This window comes from Phyllobates terribilis, unplaced genomic scaffold (genome assembly GCF_046119375.1).
Source record: "Phyllobates terribilis strain yellow unplaced genomic scaffold, ASM4611937v1 Scaffold_303__1_contigs__length_2303217, whole genome shotgun sequence".
In the NCBI taxonomy this organism is placed as follows: domain Eukaryota; kingdom Metazoa; phylum Chordata; class Amphibia; order Anura; family Dendrobatidae; genus Phyllobates; species Phyllobates terribilis.
Window position 1 is genome coordinate 584,549 of NW_027363063.1, and position 13,498 is coordinate 598,046.

Genomic DNA, 13,498 nt, shown 5'->3' on the forward strand with positions numbered 1-13,498 from the left:
TCTTTAGTTTATGGCGTTGCCTGTTAAGCAGTTGTCTTTGGTGTATGGCATTGCCTGTTAAGCAGTTGTCTTTGGTGTATGGCATTGCCTGTTAAGCAGTTGTCTTTGGTGTATGGCGTTGCCTGTTAAGCAGTTGTCTTTAGTTTTTGGCATTGCCTGTTAAGCAGTTGTCTTTGGTGTATGGCATTGCCTGTTAAGCAGTTGTCTTTGGTGTATGGCGTTGTCTGCTAAGCAGTTGTCTTTAGTTTATGGCGTTGCCTGTTAAGCAGTTGTCTTTGGTGTATGGCATTGCCTGTTAAGCAGTTGTCTTTGGTGTATGGCATTGTCTGTTAAGCAGTTGTCTTTGGTGTATGGCATTGTCTGTTAAGCAGTTGTCTTTGGTGTATGGCATTGCCTGTTAAGCAGTTGTCTTTAGTTTTTGGCATTGTCTGCTAAGCAGTTGTCTTTAGTTTATGGCGTTGCCTGATAAGCAGTTGTCTTTGGTGTATGGCATTGCCTGTTAAGCAGTTGTCTTTAGTTTATGGCATTGTCTGTTAAGCAGTTGTCTTTGGTGTATGGCATTGCTTGTTAAGCAGTTGTCTTTGGTGTATGGCATTGCCTGTTAAGCAGTTGTCTTTGGTGTATGTCATTGTCTGCTAAGCAGTTGTCTTTAGTTTATGGCGTTGTCTGTTAAGCAGTTGTCTTTGGTGTATGGCGTTGTCTGTTAAGCAGTTGTCTTTGGTGTATGGCATTGTCTGTTAAGCAGTTGTCTTTGGTGTATGGCATTGTCTGTTAAGCAGTTGTCTTTGGTATATGGCATTGTCTGTTAAGCAGTTGTCTTTGGTGTATGGCGTTGTCTGCTAAGCAGTTGTCTTTAGTGTATGGCATTGCCTGTTAAGCAGTAATCTTTGGTGTATGGCAGTGTCTGTTAAGCAGTTGTATTTGGTGCATGGCATTGTCTGTTAAGCAGTTGTCTATAGTGTATGGCATTGCCTGTTAAGCAGTTGTCTTTGGTGTATGGCAGTGTCTGTTAAGCAGTTGTCTTTGGTGTATGGCATTGCCTGTTAAGCAGTTGTCTTTGGTGTATGGCATTGTCTTTTAAGCAGTTGTCTTTGGTGTATGGCATTGTCTGTTAAGCAGTTGTCTTTGGTGTATGGCATTGCCTGTTAAGCAGTTGTCTTTAGTTTTTGGCATTGTCTGCTAAGCAGTTGTCTTTAGTTTATGGCGTTGCCTGTTAAGCAGTTGTCTTTGGTGTATTTCAGTGTCTGTTAAGCAGTTGTCTTTGGTGTATGGCATTGTCTGTTAAGCAGTTGTCGTTGGTGTATGGCATTGCCTGTTAAGCAGTTGTCTTTAGTTTATGGCATTGTCTGTTAAGCAGTTGTCTTTAGTTTATGGCATTGTCTGTTAAGCAGTTGTCTTTGGTGTATGTCATTGTCTGCTAAGCAGTTGTCTTTAGTTTATGGCGTTGTCTGTTAAGCAGTTGTCTTTGGTGTATGGCGTTTTCTGTTAAGCAGTTGTCTTTGGTGTATGGCATTGCCTGTTAAGCAGTTGTCTTTGGTGTATGGCATTGCCTGTTAAGCAGTTGTCTTTGGTGTATGGCATTGTCTGTTAAGCAGTTGTCTTTGGTGTATGGCATTGCCTGTTAAGCAGTTGTCTTTGGTGTATGGCAGTGTCTGTTAAGCAGTTGTCTTTGGTGTATGGCATTGTCTGTTAAGCAGTTGTCTTTTGTGTATGGCATTGCCTGTTAAGCAGTTGTCTATAGTGTATGGCATTGCCTGTTAAGCAGTTTTCTTTGGTGTATGGCAGTATCTGTTAAGCAGTTGTCTTTGGTGTATGGCAGTGTCTGTTAAGCAGTTGTCTTTGGTGTATGGCATTGCCTGTTAAGCAGTAATCTTTGGTGTATGGCAGTGTCTGTTAAGCAGTTGTCTTTGGTGTATGGCATTGTCTGTTAAGCAGTTGTCATTGGTGTATGGCAGTGTCTGTTAAGCAGTTGTCTTTGGTGTATGGCATTGCCTATTAAGCAGTTGTCTTTCGTGTATGGCATTGCCTGTTAAGCAGTTGTCTTTGGTGTATGGCATTGTTTGCTAAGCAGTTGTCTTTAGTTTATGGCGTTGTCTGTTAAGCAGTTGTCTTTGGTGTATTTCAGTGTCTGTTAAGCAGTTGTCTTTGGTGTATGACATTGTCTGTTAAACAGTTGTCTTTGGTGTATGGCATTGCCTGTTAAGCAGTTGTCTTTAGTTTATGGCATTGTCTGTTAAGCAGTTGTCTTTGGTGTATGGCATTGCCTGTTAAGCAGTTGTCTTTGGTGTATGGCATTGCCTGTTAAGCAGTTGTCTTTGGTGTATGGCGTTAAGCAGTTGTCTTTGGTGTATGGCATTGCCTGTTAAGCAGTTGTCTTTGGTGTATGGCATTGTCTGTTAAGCAGTTGTCTTTGGTGTATGGCATTGTCTGTTAAGCAGTTGTCTTTGGTGTATGGCATTGCCTGTTAAGCAGTTGTCTTTGGTGTATGGCATTGCCTGTTAAGCAGTTGTCTTTGGTGCATGGCATTGCCTGTTAAGCATTTGTCTTTGGTGTATGGCATTGTCTGTTAAGCAGTTGTCTTTGGTGTATGGCATTGTCTGTTAAGCAGTTGTCTTTGGTGTATGGCATTGCCTGTTAAGCAGTTGTCTTTGGTGTATGGCATTGTCTGTTAAGCAGTTGTCTTTGGTGTATGGCATTGTCTGTTAAGCAGTTGTCTTTAGTGTATGGCGTTGTCTGTTAAGCAGTTGTCTTTGGTGTATGCCATTGCCTGTTAAGCAGTTGTCTTTGGTGTATGGCATTGTCTGTTAAGCAGTTATCTTTGGTGTATGGCATTGTCTGTTAAGCAGTTGTCTTTGGTGCATGGCATTGTCTGTTAAGCAGTTGTCTATTGTGTATGGCATTGTCTGTTAAGCAGTTGTCTTTGGTGTATGGCATTGTCTGTTAAACAGTTGTCTTTGGTGTATGGCATTGTCTTAAGCAGTTGTCTTTGGTGTATGGCGTTGCCTGTTAAGCAGTTGTCTTTGGTGTATGGCATTGTCTTAAGCAGTTGTCTTTGGTGTATGGCATTGTCTGTTAAGCAGTTGTCTTTGGTGTATGGCACTGTCTGTTAAGCAATTGTCTTTGGTGCATGGCATTGCCTGTTAAGCAGTTGTCTTTGGTGTATGGCATTGCCTGTTAAGCAGTTGTCTTTGGTGCATGGCGTTGCCTGTTAAGCTGTTGTCTTTGGTGTATGGCTGTGTCTGTTAAGCAGTTGTCTTTGGTGTATGGCATTGTCTGTTAAGCAGTTGTCTTTGGTGTATGGCATTGCCTGTTAAGCAGTTGTCTTTGGTGTATGGCAGTGTCTGTTAAGCAGTTGTCTTTAGTGTATGGCATTGCCGGTTAAGCAGTTGTCTTTGGTGTATGGCAGTGTCTGTTAAGCAGTTGTCCTTGGTGTATGGCAGTGTCTGTTAAGCAGTTGTCTTTGGTGTATGGCATTGTCTGTTAAGCAGTTGTCTTTGGTGTATGGCATTGTCTGTTAAGCAGTTGTCTTTGGTGTATGGCATTGCCTGTTAAGCAGTTGTCTTTGGTGTATGGCATTGCCTGTTAAGCAGTTGTCTTTGGTGTATGGCGTTAAGCAGTTGTCTTTGGTGTATGGCATTGCCTGTTAAGCAGTTGTCTTTGGTGTATGGCATTGTCTGTTAAGCAGTTGTCTTTGGTGTATGGCATTGTCTGTTAAGCAGTTGTCTTTGGTGTATGGCATTGCCTGTTAAGCAGTTGTCTTTGGTGTATGGCATTGCCTGTTAAGCAGTTGTCTTTGGTGCATGGCATTGCCTGTTAAGCATTTGTCTTTGGTGTATGGCATTGTCTGTTAAGCATTTGTCTTTGGTGTATGGCATTGTCTGTTAAGCAGTTGTCTTTGGTGTATGGCATTGTCTGTTAAGCAGTTGTCTTTGGTGTATGGCATTGCCTGTTAAGCAGTTGTCTTTGGTGTATGGCATTGTCTGTTAAGCAGTTGTCTTTGGTGTATGGCATTGTCTGTTAAGCAGTTGTCTTTAGTGTATGGCGTTGTCTGTTAAGCAGTTGTCTTTGGTGTATGCCATTGCCTGTTAAGCAGTTGTCTTTGGTGTATGGCATTGTCTGTTAAGCAGTTATCTTTGGTGTATGGCATTGTCTGTTAAGCAGTTGTCTTTGGTGCATGGCATTGTCTGTTAAGCAGTTGTCTATTGTGTATGGCATTGTCTGTTAAGCAGTTGTCTTTGGTGTATGGCATTGTCTGTTAAGCAGTTGTCTTTGGTGTATGGCATTGTCTGTTAAGCAGTTGTCTTTGGTGCATGGCATTGTCTGCTAAGCAGTTGTCTTTAGTTTATGGCGTTGTCTGTTAAGCAGTTGTCTTTGGTGTATGGCATTGTCTGTTAAGCAGTTGTCTTTGGTGTATGGCATTGTCTGTTAAGCAGTTGTCTTTGGTGTATGGCATTGTCTGTTAAGCAGTTGTCTTTGGTGTATGGCATTACCTGTTAAGCAGTTGTCTTTGGTGTATGGCATTACCTGTTAAGCAGTTGTCTTTGGTGTATGGCATTACCTGTTAAGCAGTTGTCTTTGGTGTATGGCATTGCCTGTTAAGCAGTTGTCTTTGGTGTATGGCAGTGTCTGTTAAGCAGTTGTATTTGGTGTATGGCATTGTCTGTTAAGCAGTTGTCTTTGGTGTATGGCGTTGTCTGTTAAGCAGTTGTCTTTGGTGTATGGCATTCTGTGCTAAGCAGTTGTCTTTAGTTTATGGCGTTGTCTGTTAAGCAGTTGTCTTTAGTTTATGGCGTTGTCTGTTAAGCAGTTGTCTTCGGTGTATGGCATTGTCTGTTAAGCAGTTGTCTTTGGTTTATGGCATTGTCTGTTAAGCAGTTGTCTTTGGTGCATGGCATTGTCTGTTAAGCAGTTGTCTTTGGTGTATGGCATTGTCTGCTAAGCAGTTGTCTTTGGTGTATGGCGTTGCCTGTTAAGCAGTTGTCTTTAGTTTTTGGCATTGCCTGTTAAGCAGTTGTCTTTGGTGTATGGCATTGTCTGTTAAGCAGTTGTCTTTGGTGTATGGCATTGTCTGTTAAGCAGTTGTCTTTGGTGTATGGCGTTGTCTGCTAAGCAGTTGTCTTTAGTTTATGGCGTTGCCTGTTAAGCAGTTGTCTTTGGTGTATGGCATTGCCTGTTAAGCAGTTGTCTTTGGTGTATGGCATTGCCTGTTAAGCAGTTGTCTTTGGTGTATGGCGTTGCCTGTTAAGCAGTTGTCTTTAGTTTTTGGCATTGCCTGTTAAGCAGTTGTCTTTGGTGTATGGCATTGCCTGTTAAGCAGTTGTCTTTGGTGTATGGCGTTGTCTGCTAAGCAGTTGTCTTTAGTTTATGGCGTTGCCTGTTAAGCAGTTGTCTTTGGTGTATGGCATTGCCTGTTAAGCAGTTGTCTTTGGTGTATGGCATTGTCTGTTAAGCAGTTGTCTTTGGTGTATGGCATTGTCTGTTAAGCAGTTGTCTTTGGTGTATGGCATTGCCTGTTAAGCAGTTGTCTTTAGTTTTTGGCATTGTCTGCTAAGCAGTTGTCTTTAGTTTATGGCGTTGCCTGATAAGCAGTTGTCTTTGGTGTATGGCATTGCCTGTTAAGCAGTTGTCTTTAGTTTATGGCATTGTCTGTTAAGCAGTTGTCTTTGGTGTATGGCATTGCTTGTTAAGCAGTTGTCTTTGGTGTATGGCATTGCCTGTTAAGCAGTTGTCTTTGGTGTATGTCATTGTCTGCTAAGCAGTTGTCTTTAGTTTATGGCGTTGTCTGTTAAGCAGTTGTCTTTGGTGTATGGCGTTGTCTGTTAAGCAGTTGTCTTTGGTGTATGGCATTGTCTGTTAAGCAGTTGTCTTTGGTGTATGGCATTGTCTGTTAAGCAGTTGTCTTTGGTATATGGCATTGTCTGTTAAGCAGTTGTCTTTGGTGTATGGCGTTGTCTGCTAAGCAGTTGTCTTTAGTGTATGGCATTGCCTGTTAAGCAGTAATCTTTGGTGTATGGCAGTGTCTGTTAAGCAGTTGTATTTGGTGCATGGCATTGTCTGTTAAGCAGTTGTCTATAGTGTATGGCATTGCCTGTTAAGCAGTTGTCTTTGGTGTATGGCAGTGTCTGTTAAGCAGTTGTCTTTGGTGTATGGCATTGCCTGTTAAGCAGTTGTCTTTGGTGTATGGCATTGTCTTTTAAGCAGTTGTCTTTGGTGTATGGCATTGTCTGTTAAGCAGTTGTCTTTGGTGTATGGCATTGCCTGTTAAGCAGTTGTCTTTAGTTTTTGGCATTGTCTGCTAAGCAGTTGTCTTTAGTTTATGGCGTTGCCTGTTAAGCAGTTGTCTTTGGTGTATTTCAGTGTCTGTTAAGCAGTTGTCTTTGGTGTATGGCATTGTCTGTTAAGCAGTTGTCGTTGGTGTATGGCATTGCCTGTTAAGCAGTTGTCTTTAGTTTATGGCATTGTCTGTTAAGCAGTTGTCTTTAATTTATGGCATTGTCTGTTAAGCAGTTGTCTTTGGTGTATGTCATTGTCTGCTAAGCAGTTGTCTTTAGTTTATGGCGTTGTCTGTTAAGCAGTTGTCTTTGGTGTATGGCATTGCCTGTTAAGCAGTTGTCTTTGGTGTATGGCATTGCCTGTTAAGCAGTTGTCTTTGGTGTATGGCATTGTCTGTTAAGCAGTTGTCTTTGGTGTATGGCATTGTCTGTTAAGCAGTTGTCTTTGGTGTATGGCATTGTCTGTTAAGCAGTTGTATTTGGTGTATGGCATTGCCTGTTAAGCAGTTGTCTTTGGTGTATGGCAGTATCTGTTAAGCAGTTGTCTTTGGTGTATGGCAGTGTCTGTTAAGCAGTTGTCTTTGGTGTATGGCATTGCCTGTTAAGCAGTAATCTTTGGTGTATGGCAGTGTCTGTTAAGCAGTTGTCTTTGGTGTATGGCATTGTCTGTTAAGCAGTTGTCATTGGTGTATGGCAGTGTCTGTTAAGCAGTTGTCTTTGGTGTATGGCATTGCCTATTAAGCAGTTGTCTTTCGTGTATGGCATTGCCTGTTAAGCAGTTGTCTTTGGTGTATGGCATTGTTTGCTAAGCAGTTGTCTTTAGTTTATGGCGTTGTCTGTTAAGCAGTTGTCTTTGGTGTATTTCAGTGTCTGTTAAGCAGTTGTCTTTGGTGTATGACATTGTCTGTTAAACAGTTGTCTTTGGTGTATGGCATTGCCTGTTAAGCAGTTGTCTTTAGTTTATGGCATTGTCTGTTAAGCAGTTGTCTTTGGTGTATGGCATTGCCTGTTAAGCAGTTGTCTTTGGTGTATGGCATTGCCTGTTGAGCAGTTGTCTTTGGTGTATGGCATTGCCTGTTAAGCAGTTGTCTTTAGTGTATGGCATTGCCTGTTAAGCAGTTGTCTTTGGTGTATGGCATGGCCTGTTAAGCAGTTGTCTTTGGTGTATGTCATTGTCTGCTAAGCAGTTGTCTTTAGTTTATGGCGTTGTCTGTTAAGCAGTTGTCTTTGGTGTATGGCGTTGTCTGTTAAGCAGTTGTCTTTGGTGTATGGCATTGTCTGTTAAGCAGTTGTCTTTGGGGTATGGCATTGTCTGTTAAGCAGTTGTCTTTGGTGTATGGCATTGCCTGTTAAGCAGTTGTCTTTGGTGTATGGCATTGCCTGTTAAGCAGTTGTCTTTAGTGTATGGCGTTGTCTGTTAAGCAGTTGTCTTTGGTGTATGGCGTTGTCTGTTAAGCAGTTGTCTTTGGTGTATGGCATTGTCTGTTAAGCAGTTGTCTTTGGTGTATGGCATTGTCTGTTAAGCAGTTGTCTTTGGGGTATGGCATTGTCTGTTAAGCAGTTGTCTTTGGTGTATGGCATTGCCTGTTAAGCAGTTGTCTTTGGTGTATGGCATTGCCTGTTAAGCAGTTGTCTTTAGTGTATGGCATTGTCTGTTAAGCAGTTGTATTTGGTGTATGGCATTGTCTGTTAAGCAGTTGTCTTTGGTGTATGGCATTGCCTGTTAAGCAGTCATCTTTGGTGTACAGTAGTGTCTGTTAAGCAGTTGTCTTTGGTGTATGCCATTGTCTGTTAAGCAGTTGTCTTTGGTGTATGGCATTGCCTGTTAAGCAGTTGTCTTTAGTGTATGGCATTGTCTGTTAAGCAGTTGTATTTGGTGTATGGCATTGTCTGTTAAGCAGTTGTCTTTGGTGTATGGTATTGCCTGTTAAGCAGTCATCTTTGGTGTACGGTAGTGCCTGTTAAGCAGTTGTCTTTGCTGTATGGCATTGTCTATTAAGCAGTTGTCTTTGGTGTATGGCAGTGTCTGTTAAGCAGTTGTATTTGCTGCATGGCATTGTCTGTTAAGCAGTTGTCTTTTGTGTATGGCATTGCCTGTTAAGCAGTTGTCTATAGTGTATGGCATTGCCCGTTAAGCAGTTGTCTTTGGTGTATGGTAGTGTCTGTTAAGCAGTTGTCTTTGGTGTATGGCAGTGTCTGTTAAGCAGTTGTCTTTGGTGTATGGCATTGCCTGTTAAGCAGTAATCTTTGGTGTATGGCAGTGTCTGTTAAGCAGTTGTCTTTGGTGTATGGTATTGTCTGTTAAGCCGTTGTCTTTCGTGTATGGCATTGTCTGTTAAGCAGTTGTCTTTGGTGTATGGCATTGCCTATTAAGCAGTTGTCTTTGGTGTATGGCATTGCCTGTTAAGCAGTTGTCTTTGGTGTATGGCATTGTCTGTTAAGCAGTTGTCTTTGGTGTATGGCATTGTCTGCTAAGCAGTTGTCTTTAGTTTATGGCGTTGTCTGTTAAGCAGTTGTCTTTAGTTTATGGCGTTGTCTGTTAAGCAGTTGTCTTTGGTGTATAGCATTGTCTGTTAAGCAGTTGTCTTTGGTGTATGGCATTGTCTGTTAAGCAGTTGTCTTTGGTGTATGGCATTGTCTGTTAAGCAGTTGTCTTTGGTGTATGGCATTGCCTGTTAAGCAGTTGTCTTTGGTGTATGGCATTGCCTGTTAAGCAGTTGTCTTTGGTGTATGGCGTTAAGCAGTTGTCTTTGGTGTATGGCATTGCCTGTTAAGCAGTTGTCTTTGGTGTATGGCATTGTCTGTTAAGCAGTTGTCTTTGGTGTATGGCATTGTCTGTTAAGCAGTTGTCTTTGGTGTATGGCATTGCCTGTTAAGCAGTTGTCTTTGGTGTATGGCATTGCCTGTTAAGCAGTTGTCTTTGGTGCATGGCATTGCCTGTTAAGCATTTGTCTTTGGTGTATGGCATTGTCTGTTAAGCAGTTGTCTTTGGTGTATGGCATTGTCTGTTAAGCAGTTGTCTTTGGTGTATGGCATTGCCTGTTAAGCAGTTGTCTTTGGTGTATGGCATTGTCTGTTAAGCAGTTGTCTTTGGTGTATGGCATTGTCTGTTAAGCAGTTGTCTTTAGTGTATGGCGTTGTCTGTTAAGCAGTTGTCTTTGGTGTATGCCATTGCCTGTTAAGCAGTTGTCTTTGGTGTATGGCATTGTCTGTTAAGCAGTTATCTTTGGTGTATGGCATTGTCTGTTAAGCAGTTGTCTTTGGTGCATGGCATTGTCTGTTAAGCAGTTGTCTATTGTGTATGGCATTGTCTGTTAAGCAGTTGTCTTTGGTGTATGGCATTGTCTGTTAAACAGTTGTCTTTGGTGTATGGCATTGTCTTAAGCAGTTGTCTTTGGTGTATGGCGTTGCCTGTTAAGCAGTTGTCTTTGGTGTATGGCGTTGCCTGTTAAGCAGTTGTCTTTGGTGTATGGCATTGTCTGTTAAGCAGTTGTCTTTGGTGTATGGCACTGTCTGTTAAGCAATTGTCTTTGGTGCATGGCATTGCCTGTTAAGCAGTTGTCTTTGGTGTATGGCATTGCCTGTTAAGCAGTTGTCTTTGGTGCATGGCGTTGCCTGTTAAGCTGTTGTCTTTGGTGTATGGCTGTGTCTGTTAAGCAGTTGTCTTTGGTGTATGGCATTGTCTGTTAAGCAGTTGTCTTTGGTGTATGGCATTGCCTGTTAAGCAGTTGTCTTTGGTGTATGGCAGTGTCTGTTAAGCAGTTGTCTTTAGTGTATGGCATTGCCTGTTAAGCAGTTGTCTTTGGTGTATGGCAGTGTCTGTTAAGCAGTTGTCCTTGGTGTATGGCAGTGTCTGTTAAGCAGTTGTCTTTGGTGTATGGCATTGTCTGTTAAGCAGTTGTCTTTGGTGTATGGCATTGTCTGTTAAGCAGTTGTCTTTGGTGTATGGCATTGCCTGTTAAGCAGTTGTCTTTGGTGTATGGCATTGCCTGTTAAGCAGTTGTCTTTGGTGTATGGCGTTAAGCAGTTGTCTTTGGTGTATGGCATTGCCTGTTAAGCAGTTGTCTTTGGTGTATGGCATTGTCTGTTAAGCAGTTGTCTTTGGTGTATGGCATTGTCTGTTAAGCAGTTGTCTTTGGTGTATGGCATTGCCTGTTAAGCAGTTGTCTTTGGTGTATGGCATTGCCTGTTAAGCAGTTGTCTTTGGTGCATGGCATTGCCTGTTAAGCATTTGTCTTTGGTGTATGGCATTGTCTGTTAAGCATTTGTCTTTGGTGTATGGCATTGTCTGTTAAGCAGTTGTCTTTGGTGTATGGCATTGTCTGTTAAGCAGTTGTCTTTGGTGTATGGCATTGCCTGTTAAGCAGTTGTCTTTGGTGTATGGCATTGTCTGTTAAGCAGTTGTCTTTGGTGTATGGCATTGTCTGTTAAGCAGTTGTCTTTAGTGTATGGCGTTGTCTGTTAAGCAGTTGTCTTTGGTGTATGCCATTGCCTGTTAAGCAGTTGTCTTTGGTGTATGGCATTGTCTGTTAAGCAGTTATCTTTGGTGTATGGCATTGTCTGTTAAGCAGTTGTCTTTGGTGCATGGCATTGTCTGTTAAGCAGTTGTCTATTGTGTATGGCATTGTCTGTTAAGCAGTTGTCTTTGGTGTATGGCATTGTCTGTTAAACAGTTGTCTTTGGTGTATGGCATTGTCTGTTAAGCAGTTGTCTTTGGTGCATGGCTTTGTCTGTTAAGCAGTTGTCTTTGGTGTATGGTATTGTCTGTTAAGCAGTTGTCTTTGGTGTATGGCATTGTCTGTTAAGCAGTTGTCTTTGGTGCATGGCATTGTCTGTTAAGCAGTTGTCTTTTGTGTATGGCATTGTCTGTTAAGCAGTTGTCTTTGGTGTATGGCATTGCCTGTTAAGCAGTTGTCTTTAGTGTATGGCATTGTCTTAAGCAGTTGTCTTTGGTGTATGGCGTTGCCTGTTAAGCAGTTGTCTTTGGTGTATGGCGTTGCCTGTTAAGCAGTTGTCTTTGGTGTATGGCATTGTCTGTTAAGCAGTTGTCTTTGGTGTATGGCATTGTCTGTTAAGCAATTGTCTTTGGTGCATGGCATTGCCTGTTAAGCAGTTGTCTTTGGTGTATGGCATTGCCTGTTAAGCAGTTGTCTTTGGTGCATGGCGTTGCCTGTTAAGCTGTTGTCTTTGGTGTATGGCTGTGTCTGTTAAGCATTTGTCTTTGGTGTATGGCATTGTCTGTTAAGCAGTTGTCTTTGGTGTATGGCATTGCCTGTTAAGCAGTTGTCTTTGGTGTATGGCAGTGTCTGTTAAGCAGTTGTCTTTAGTGTATGGCATTGCCTGTTAAGCAGTTGTCCTTGGTGTATGGCAGTGTCTGTTAAGCAGTTGTCCTTGGTGTATGGCAGTGTCTGTTAAGCAGTTGTCTTTGGTGTATGGCATTGTCTGTTAAGCAGTTGTCTTTGTTGCATGGCGTTACGTGTTAAGCAGTTGTCTTTGGTGTATGGCAGTGTCTGTTAAGCAGTTGTCTTTGGTGTATGGCATTGTCTGTTAAGCAGTTGTCTTTGGTGTATGGCATTGCCTGTTAAGCAGTTGTCTTTGGTGTATGGCATTGCCTGTTAAGCAGTTGTCTTTGGTGTATGGCAGTGTCTGTTAAGCAGTTGTCTTTGGTGTATGGCATTGTCTCTTAAGCAGTTGTCTTTGGTGTATGGCATTGCCTGTTAAGCAGTTGTCTTTGGTGTATGGCATTGCCTGTTAAGCAGTTGTCTTTAGTGTATGGCATTGTCTCTTAAGCAGTTGTCTTTGGTATATGGCATTGCATGTTAAGCAGTTGTCTTTGTTGTATGGCATTGTCTGTTAAGAAGTTGTTTTTGGTATATGGCATTGCCTGTTAAGCAGTTGTCTTTGGTGTATGGCAGTGTCTGTTAATCAGTTGTCTTTGGTGTATGGCATTGTCTCTTAAGCAGTTGTCTTTGGTATATGACATTGCCTGTTAAGCAGTTGTCTTTGGTGTATGGCATTGTCTGTTAAGCAGTTGTCTTTGGTGTATGGCATTGTCTGTTAAGCAGTTGTCTTTGGTGTATGGCATTGCCTGTTAAGCAGTTGTCTTTGGTGTATGGCATTGTCTGTTAAGCAGTTGTCTTTGGTGTATGGCATTGCATGTTAAGCAGTTGTCTATAGTGTATGGCATTGCCTGTTAAGCAGTTGTCTTTGGTGTATGGCAGTGTCTGTTAAGCAGTTGTCTTTGGTGTATGGCAGTGTCTGTTAAGCAGTTGTCTTTGGTGTATGGCATTGCCTGTTAAGCAGTAATCTTTGGTGTATGGCAGTGTCTGTTAAGCAGTTGTCTTTGGTGTATGGCATTGCCTATTAAGCAGTTGTCTTTGGTGTATGGCATTGCCTGTTAAGCAGTTGTCTATGTTGTATGGCATTGTCTGCTAAGCAGTTGTCTTTAGTTTATGGCGTTGTCTGTTAAGCAGTTGTGTTTGGTGTATGGCATTGCCTGTTAAGCAGTTGTCTTTAGTTTATGGCATTGTCTGTTAAGCAGTTGTCTTTGGTGTATGGCATTGTCTGTTAAGCAGTTGTCTTTGGTGTATGGCATTGTCTGTTAAGCAGTTGTCTTTAGTTTATGGCGTTGCCTGTTAAGCAGTTGTCTTTGGTGTATGGCATTGCCTGTTAAGCAGTTGTCTTTGGTGTATGGCATTGTCTGTTAAGCAGTTGTCTTTAGTTTATGGCGTTGCCTGTTAAGCAGTTGTCTTTGGTGTATGGCATTGCCTGTTAAGCAGTTGTCTTTGGTGTATGGCATTGTCTGTTAAGCAGTTGTCTTTGATGTATGGCATTGTCTGTTAAGCAGTTGTCTTTGGTGTATGGCATTGTCTGTTAAGCAGTTGTCTTTAGTGTATGGCGTTGTCTGTTAAGCAGTTGTCTTTGGTGTATGCCATTGCCTGTTAAGCAGTTGTCTTTGGTGTATGGCATTGTCTGTCAAGCAGTTATCTTTGGTGTATGGCATTGTCTGTTAAGCAGTTGTCTTTGGTGCATGGCATTGTCTGTTAAGCAGTTGTCTTTGGTGTATGGCACTGTCTGTTAAGCAGTTGTCTTTGGTGTATGGCACTGTCTGTTAAGCAGTTGTCTTTGGTGTATGGCATTGTCTGTTAAGCAGTTGTCTTTGGTGTATGGCATTGTCTGTTAAGCAGTTGTCTTTGGTGCATGGTTTTGTCTGTTAAGCAGTTGTC